Consider the following 9,650-nt stretch of genomic DNA (forward strand, 5'->3'; position numbering starts at 1 on the left):
TGTGTGTGTGTGTGTGTGTGTGTGTGTGTGTGTGTGTGTGGCTGCATCCCCAGCCCAGCGCCCAGCGCCCACACATGCTGGGAAAGCACCCGGGGCTGGCCTTGAACTCGTACCCTCCTCGCTCAGGTCAGAGTCCCTGGCTGTGATGTGCTTCTGCAGGTTTGGATATTCTGCAGCCGGTGACTTGTGGGCACTCAGACGCTCACTGTTCAGGGCAGAGGGCGGGCAGGAGAGGTGGGTGGACAAGGCACTGGGACCTGGCTGCTTTTCAAGAAGGGAACTAGCATTTGTTGGTGGAAATTATGCTTGGGGAAGGGAGGAAGGAAGCTGCTGGTGGGAGGACGTTTATGTTCTGAAGAGATCTGAGAAGTTCCATGGCACTGTAATTAAGAGAAGGCAATTAAAAACCTTTGTTAGCACTAGAAGCGATAAATACCTCAGGAGCTATGAATCCTCTCTTGAGGCCAAGCCCGGTCAGGGGAGTTCCAGATTTCAGGGCCCTGTTTGAATGGAAAATCTGTCTTTGCTTGAAACATCTGGGCTTAATTTTCTTGTAGAAATTAACTTAAAAACATTACCTTTTTATAGAGATTTAACTTGAAAATAGACTGAAACAGTTTGACTCAGAATATGTCCTCTGGACTTTCTGCCATTTTCGCTAATGATTTAATTCCATCTTGCCTTTTTCAGTCTTACATGTCACATATATGATCACATATATTACACATTATATTACATATGATATACGTACATTAGATATTGCTTATGTAATACATAGGTTACATATAGAGTTTTTTTAGGATCACCCATGTCTTTCCTATACTTCTTTTCTTCCCCCATTTCAGATCTTCCTTTTGAAATCTTTTCTTTTTGAAGGAGAATTTCTTCAGTATTGATCTGTTGGTAGGATACTCGTGTCAGTTTATGTTGATCTAGAACAAAATCTTTATTTCATTCTTTTTTTTTTAGATGTTTTATTCTTTTTTTTATTGGTTGTTCAAAACATTACAAAGCTCATGACATATCATCTTTCATACATTTGATTCAAGTGGGTTATGAACTCCCATTTTTACCCCAAATACAAATTGCAGAATCACATCGGTTACACATCCACATTTTTACATAATGCCATTTTGTTTCATTCTTGCCGTGAAACAATTTCCCTGGTCACTCAATTCTGGACTGATAGTTCTTTTCTCAACATGGAGATTTCCGTTTTACTTTCTCCGGACCTTCACTGCGCTTGCCTGGATTCGGCCGTGCCCTATTGCCCTTCCTTGACGGTGATCTGTCCTGTCTCTGCTGTTAGTTCTTGTTTTTGTCCCTCTTGTTCTTTGGTTTTGATTAACATGTGACCAGGAATGGATTTCTGTTTATTTATCTAAGTTGGGATTTGTTGTGCTTTTCAATCTGTGGGTTAGATTTTCATCAAATATGGAAAACTCTCAGCTATTAAAACACCAAATATTTCATTTCCTCTTTAAACTCTCTTTCAAGGAATTGGATTAAATGTGTATTAGATCCCATTCCATCCCCCACAGAGCTTCTATCCTTTGTATATCTCCTTTGTTTTCTGTTGTCTATTCTGGGCAATTTCTTCAAGTTTTTCTTGTAATTCACTAATTTTCTCTTTAGCTGGATCTATTCATCCTTTCAATTTTAATACTTTTTACAATAATTTTTCAGTTGTAGATGGACACGATACCTTTATTTTATTTGTTTATTTTTATGTGGTGCTGGGGAATGAACCCAGTGCCTCATGCATGCTAGGTAAGTGCTCTATCACTGAGCCACCACCCCCCACACTTTTTTTTTTTTTTTAATTTCTAAAAGACTTGGCACTTTTTCAAATCTTGGTCCTTGTTGACAGTGTCATGGCCCTTACTCTTAAGTGAAATTCCCTCTTATTTCTTAAACTCTATTAAAATTCTAAGTAATTTTAAAAAATATTTATTCTTAAGTTTTAGGTGGACACACAATATCTTTATTTTACATTTATATGGTGCTGAGGATCGAACCCAGTGCCTCGTGCATGCTAGGTGAGCACTCTACCACTGAGCCAAACCCCAGCCCCTAAAATTCTAAGTAATTTAAAATTTTGTGTCTAGTTATTCCAATATCAATAGTTTCATGAATTTAATTTTGGTGTTTGTTACTTCTGCTAGCTCTCACTGTGGTTCTTTTACCATTATGTATATCTTATTTTTTGATTGTGAACTCATGTTTGGTGTCAGTCAGGAAAGAACTTTCCTGCTTTTTATGTGTCCCCATCTTCAAAATAGCGCCACCCAGAGGGTCCCAGAGGGATGAGGGATTGAGCCACAAAGCGGTGAAGTGCTAGTGGGAGAAGGTGGGGAAGGCACGTGTCCGCTCTCTAAAGCAAACTGTTAGACTGAAAACCAGAGAGGAGATGGCAAGAAGTCTTCCCCTGAATGCTGTTCAGAACTCCATCTCTGCAAGAGAAGGACTATTTTAATTACAGACATAAGACCATTTTGGGGGTTAACCGTTAAGAACAAAGAAATTATGGCTCTAGATTCCATTCAAGAAGGAAGGAAAGAGTAGATTCATGGGAGGGAACAGAATGAGGCAAGATGAAGTCATTTGTCACCTCCCCTTGACTAATTCTAATCCAAATTTTTATATACTTTCAATTTAAGAAATAAGTAGGCTGGTTTAAGATTCTCCTGGAAAATCTTGGCAGAGACGTTCTAATAATACTCATCACACCATTGAGGTGGAAGCTACATTTTCTGCTGAATTGGATTTAAGCATTTCCTGAATGTTTATCAGGTGGCCTGAGATGACTCACCAAATATGGCAGGAGGTGCAGAGGCGGCTTCAAGTCCCTCGGGCGGGCGAGTGGGTTAGCCTGACTCGCCATCTAGTGGCAGGAGCCCAGGGCGGCGCCTCCAGGGCCCACTTCCCAGGCCTCCAGAACCGAGTGTGCCTCGGGCCATGTAAAAGCTGTGTTCCTGAAAGCTATATAAAAATTAACTTCTGGAAAATCAAAGTCAGCACATCAGGGCTTCTTTACGTAGAAGTGGTGCATTCTTCTGTGTGTTTTTTGGGTTTATAACTTGCTAAGCTCATTTTCTGGGCAGACTTCTGTGGGTGCCACCAGGGGAAGCCCAGGCTTCTGCCTGCTTTCTAAAGTCACTCAGGACTTTCATTTTGCAGACTGACTTTTGAGGCAACGTGATGTGATCAAAGTGTACAAACAGGGTTCCTAAATAGTCCACTCTCTGGCCTTCGGCTGCAAAAGATGAATCAATCCGTCTCCAGAAGCAAGCGAGGAGAAGATTCCACAGTCTCACATTAAAACACTTTATTTTTCACCAATCCTTGCTCTCTGGAGATATTCTCTTGTATTCGGTTACATATCTGTGCAGCAGCTTAGCACCAGTGCATTCCTGCTGGCTCCCCCGCCCTGGCACATCCAGGCTCACTAGAACAAGGCCAGAAGGACATGTGTGCCGACTTCTGTTTAGCACTTTTCCTAGAACAGCCCGATGCTGTTGGGCACGGGGCACACACCTGTCATCTCAGTGACTTGGGAGGCTGAGGCAGGAGAATCCTGAGTTCAAAGCCAGCCAGCAACTTAGCAAGGCCCTAAGCAACTTAGTGAGACCCTGCCTCAAAATAAAAAATAAAAAGGGCTGGGGATGCAGATCAGGGGTTAAGTACACCTGTGTTCCATCCCTGGTTTAAAAAAAAAAAGAAAAGCCCTTCGTCTGGGCCGGGGAGTGTGGCTCTGTGATGGGGCACCTTCTTAGCCTGCAGGAGGCCCTGGGTTCCACCCTTAGCAAGTGAAAAGGGAAAAGACAAGAAAACCCCTTTGTTCACTGAATGGAGTTCATGTTGAGTGGACACGAACACCTGCTCCCTCCCTTGGCCGCTGTCGTGGCTTAGGCCAGAAACCTGGCTTTTCTCATCACTTCCCGCCTCTCCTCTGGCAACTGTATTAGTCAGAAGTCTTGGTTGTAAATGTCAGAAGGCTGACTCAGACCAACTTAAGGAGACCAACCAACCACCCCGGGAGGGAACGGAGGTGGTTTATTAGAAAGACCCTGAAAGTCCTGGCGTGGCTCCTGGGATGAGAAGGGGTGTAGGGGCAGAGGACAGTACTGGGTCTGTCCATCACCCATGCCGACTTGTCCCTTTACATCTGTTTTTTCCCAAGGAGGATAGTCTTTCTCTAGAAGGGAAGAATGTAGGCAGTAGCAGTCACAAGGGTCATGGTTTCCCAGCTATTTGGCCAGACAAAGGGATTTACTCATGTCAAGAATCCTGGAGAAACACTGCGATTGAGGCACATGAGCCCTGTGCTCATGTTTGACCAGAGAGACAGTGTGATGGCTTGAATACGAGGTGCCCCCCAAAGCTCCTGTGTTAGTGCAGAAATGAATAGTCAGAGGTGGATGACTGGAGGTGGGAGCTGTGACCTAATCAGTCCATCCAAGTTTGAATGGAGTAACTGGTGGTAACCGTGGGAGGCAGGATGTGGCTGGAGGAGGTGGGTCATCGGGGGCGTGTCCTGGCAGGTGCATCTTCCCTGAAGCACCCCCCCCCTTGCTCTCCACGCTTCTTGGCCGCCAAGAGCTGAACAGCCTTCCTCCACCATGCCTTCCCACCACGATATTCTGCCTTACTGAGGCCCAGAGCAATGGATCCTGTCAACCCTGGAGACCCTCTGAAACCATAAGCCAAAATCAACATTCGCCTCTCTTAGTTGTTCTTGTCAGGCATTTTGGTCACTGTGGCAAAAAGCTGACCAGCACAAATGGCGAGATCATTTATGATCAGGTGGGCTGGCAGTGGACTGGATGACGGGTGTTTTAGTTTGTATAAGTCAGTCCAAAAGTCCATACATTGAAGGGTTGGTTCTCAGAGTGGTGCTCCTGGGAGGCTCTGGAACTCAGTCTTATAAGAAATCCTTACACAACTGGAGGGTTTTTTTAAAATATTTATTTTTTAGCTATAGGTGGACACGATATCTTTATTTTGTTTTATGTGGTGCTGAGGATTAAACCCAGTGCCTCACACATGCTAGGCAAGTGCTCTACTCCTGAGCCACAACCCCAGCCTGCACTGGAGTTTTGGATGAAACTCCATTTCTGCTTCTGCTGGCAGGTGGGGTCTGCACACGCTGCAGGTCTCTGTGGCCGAGAAGGGTTGCAGCTCTTAATGGTGGGAAATGCCCTCCAGTGTTGCAGCCAACCCCCAAAGCTCATCTTCAATCGCTTCTTTGGGGGCTCTTGTCTCATGAATTTGAAGAATGAAATCCACTGACCAGGATGAGTGAATGTAATGGTAGGATTTATTGAGGAACAGGAATAAAACCATTGCAGCACAAGAAGGGACCCAATAACAGGTTCTCTGCACCCAAGTGTGCAGTCTAGGGCTTTATACAGCACTTGGTTCACTGCTAGTGGTCCAAACTGATGCAAATTAGTGCTTGGAAACATACTAATGCTATTGGCTGATTCTGAAGTCCCGACTTTCATTCAAGTCTGCCCCTCTGCCATGTCCCCATTGCAGGACTGAGAGCGGGAGGCTCAGGTGTTGGATGGGCTACGGGACCACATGGAGTGTGCTTCTGCAGCTGGCATCTCCACCGTGCAGGCCATGCTGCTGTGGGTGACAGGTGGCTCACCTCGGTGCTGGCTCCCTGCACCTCAGGCCTGAGCTCCAGCCCATCTGGGCCGCCCTCTGCTGCACTACCGCTTCTCAGCAGGGAGCAGCTTGGCAGCCAGGAAGCCCTGTCACTTAGGTAATTGTGTCCTTGAAGGTAGTTGTGGGACTCCAGAGCTTCCAGAATCTCTGCTTCCAGGCTCATTAAGTGGCTTTGCCATGCCACATTCTCCTGCTGTGACGTGCTGCCTCGCCACACCCCCAAAGCCATCAGACCAGTTGCTCTTGGACAGATATCTCCAAACTGTGAGACTAAGTAAACCACCTTTCTTAATTGTCCCAGGTATTGTTGGTACAATGATGGAAAACTCACTAACACAGTAGAATAGAAACATTTCTCCAAGTAAAGAAGTGTTATTAAAACTTGATTCTCTACTTCTGCTAGCAGGTGAGGTCTGCATAAGGTGTGGACCTCTGTAACCTAGAAGCACTGGTGCTCTTAACAGTGGACGGTGTCCTCTGATATTGCAGCAGTTCCCAGAGCTATCAGGTTTTATCTTGTGAATTCGAAGAATAAATTCCCCAGACCAAGATGTGTGAATATCAGTAGAATTTATTAAAGAACAGGAATAGAACTATTGCATCACAAGAGAGAACACCGTAAGAAGTTTTCTCCACCCAAATGTGGTAGTCTAGAGGTTTATATAGCACTTGGTTCACTGCTATTGGTCCAAACTTATGCTAATTAGGGTTTGGAAACATACTAATGCTATTGGTTACCTCTTGAGTCCCAGCTTTCATTCAGGTCTGCCCCACTTCCATTTTCAGGTGCCGGGTCAGGGAGTGGGAGGTTGAGGTTGCCGGATGAGGCTTCAGCCCCGAGCAGAGTGGGTTTCTGCAGCAGGAATCTGTACTGTGCCCAGGCCTGGCCAGGTCTGTGCTCCTTGGCTCGCCTTGGTCCTGGGCCCTGGATGGCCCCCTGCATGGTGGACTCTGGCTGTGCTTGCCACCTATCCAGGCCACCACTCTGATGCTGCTTCTCAGCAGAGACCAGTAGGCTGGCTGTGTGCTGCCGGGGAGCTACGTCATTATTAACAGAAGAAAAGTATGTAGAGCAGAAAATACACAGGTGACAGCAACAGGTACCCATGGCTGTACCCAGTGACTCTCCTGTAGTCGCAGATCCCTGAACACCAGCCCTTCTGGCTCCCTGCTGTTGCCCAACGCCTCAGACACCACGTGCCACCGGAGCAGGGCTTCGGGGAGGCCCCCACTCTGCAGTTCAGGGGAAAACAGCACAGAGACTTGCACACCTGCTCATCTCCTTGGTTACGTAGCGTTTTGAATTCAGAAGCCCATCTCTATGTCACTGTCTTGGTTAGACCTTTGGTCTCTTTCCAGATTATTCTAATGCCCTCATTTTCTCTCTCCTACCTCCAGTGTTGTCTCTTAATTATTCAGCTTCTACTTTGTGGCCAGAGGTTCTAGATGATTTTAAGAAAAATACTTGATGCTAGGCAAGAACAGGGACTTTGCTTCTCTGTTGCCATGGACCGAATGTTTCTGTCTCCCCTGAACTCAGGCTGGAATCCTAACCCCAATGTCACGAGCATGGTTTCTGAAGACGGAGACCAGTGAGAGGTACCCGAGTCATGAGGGTAGAACCAGGAAGTAACCAGGATCACCTTACTAGGTAGATCTTCTAGGTAACTCAGGGTGACCTTATGGGTGGGCCTCTGGGAGGTAATGGAGCTCTGCGGAAAGACACAGGAGAGGACGTACGGATTTCCCTGTCACTCGAGCATGCAGCCATAAGTCATCCATCTGCAAGCAGGAAGAGGTCCCTCACCAGGAACTGACTGTTCAGACACCTTGATCTTGCACTTCCTGGATTCCAGAACTCAGAGAAATGAATACACATTGCCTAAGCCACCGAGTCCAGGACATTTTTGTCATAGCAGCTCAGAATGGCCAAGATGCCCATCCGCCTCTTCAATATTCCCTGTACCACAGGAAAGGAGAGCTAACAACTTCACGAGCTGTGAGGTTCACTGTGCCACATTCCCAGGGTGCAGTTGAGGCTCATGCACCCCACGTTCTCTCTTATGGTCCCATGTCCTCTACCATTTGCTGTTCCCCATACAGCCAGCACCTTGTGCTTCCTTCTCCTGTGGAGGGCGGAGGGAGTCCTGGCTTCCCTCTCCGCTTCAGACCAGGCTGCGTTCTCTGACGTGGCCACTAGGGGCGCCACTGGGTGCTCTCCCACTGAACCCCTCTATGTGTATGCAGTGTTGCTCATGGGAGGAAACACACACACACACACACACACACGCATATACACGATACACGGATATACATGGGTGTGCATGCATGTGTGTATTTACATTCACTTATGTGAATTTTTAAAATAGATGATGTGAATTTTAAATTAAAAATAATTGATAGTTGCTTGATCTCTGAATCGCCCTTGGCACTGCGCTTCCGATCCATCCCAGCACTTGACACAGGAATTCAAACAAAATAATGGGCAGGCTTTGACAATTCCAGAGCAGCAAATTCTGGTAGAAAGGGTGCATTTGCTAAGAGAGGTCCCTCGAGAGAAGCGAACCCCACACCAAGGCCTCTGTGTGGGAGCGTGGAGAGGGCTTGCTCTCCCTGGTGACCCTCCTGGTTTCATTTCGTGAAGGTGGAGTTTCCTAGGGAGCCCGGTGAAGCCATTCCCAGCCAGCAGGGGATTCAGAGGCTACCTCCTCTCAGACACGCCAGGGCCCTTGTCACACTGGCAGTGCTTCAGAGGGCAGAGTCTTCAGAACCGGAAAATGGCTCTTCATCATTGCAAAAGTGTCTATCCTTTCAAGAAACCTACATTTCCCCTCTCTCAAGAAAGAGAACACTGCTGGGCCCTGCTCTGGTCTGGGGCAGGCAGTCCTACCTGTGCAGTGGACTGAAGCCTTTCATCAGTGAACTAGGAAGTGGAGGAGGGACGCTGGAGAGCTGTGGGGACAAGATTCTGTAAGCCAGGAGTGCTACAGTCAGATGGCAGACTTCCTGAAATCTGTCCTCCTTTCCTTCTTTGGCAAATGCTTTTATCTGGATCCGAAGCCAGACACTAAATTCCCCAGCCTCCCTGGCAGAGGAGTGAGGCCATGTGCTAGTTCCTGCCCAAGGAATGTGGCAAGGAGGGGTGAGCAACCCACCTCATTCAACGAAGGACGTGGCTTGTCTTGAGCTTCCCCCCTCCCTTCCCTGAGTGACCAGCCAGCCCCACACAGATAAGGCCCCCTCCCGCAGAAGGGAAGGTGGAGAACAAGGCGGGAGGAGCCTGCCCAGGTGCTTGCCAGAGCTGTCTGGCCAGGAGCCAACTGCTGTCTGTGTGAGCACTGCATTTGGAGGTCTTGATAAGCCTTTACCATAATTAAGCCCATGAGAAATGTATACTTCCTGAAGCTGGAAACATTGGAAAGTTTGAAACAGGTGAGTGGCATGGCCTGCATCCCCAGGGTCATTCCGACTTCCCATGGAGCACCCTGCACAGAAAGACCAGGGGAAGAGAGCAAAGTCAGGAGGGTCTGCAGATTGCATGTGAGACAGTGGAGTCAACTGGAAGGAGTAGAGGAGGAGATGCAAACCAGACTACAAATATATTGTGAAGTAGAGCAAATAGGCTTGATTTATTAAGTTTTGGGGGGACGAAGGAAAAAAATATGATTTTTAGATCTCTGACCTGAATAACTAATGAAACTGATGGGATTATTTGGGTGGAGAACATTGCAGTATAGGGTAGGATGGGTTTCTCTGAATGTAAAATCCCCCATAAACTGGCAAAGACAATAAGGAAATGTATTAGCCTACAAAATGTGGTAGGTCTGCAATGATTAGCTGTTCAACAGCTTCATTATATCACCAATACCTTCAGTGTATCACCAATACCTCCAGTGTATCACCAATACCTCCAGTGTATCACCAATTCCTTCAGTGTATCACCAATACCTTCAGCATATCACCAATTCCTTCAG

Source organism: Urocitellus parryii, chromosome 9 (genome assembly GCF_045843805.1).
Source record: "Urocitellus parryii isolate mUroPar1 chromosome 9, mUroPar1.hap1, whole genome shotgun sequence".
Lineage (NCBI taxonomy): Eukaryota > Metazoa > Chordata > Mammalia > Rodentia > Sciuridae > Urocitellus > Urocitellus parryii.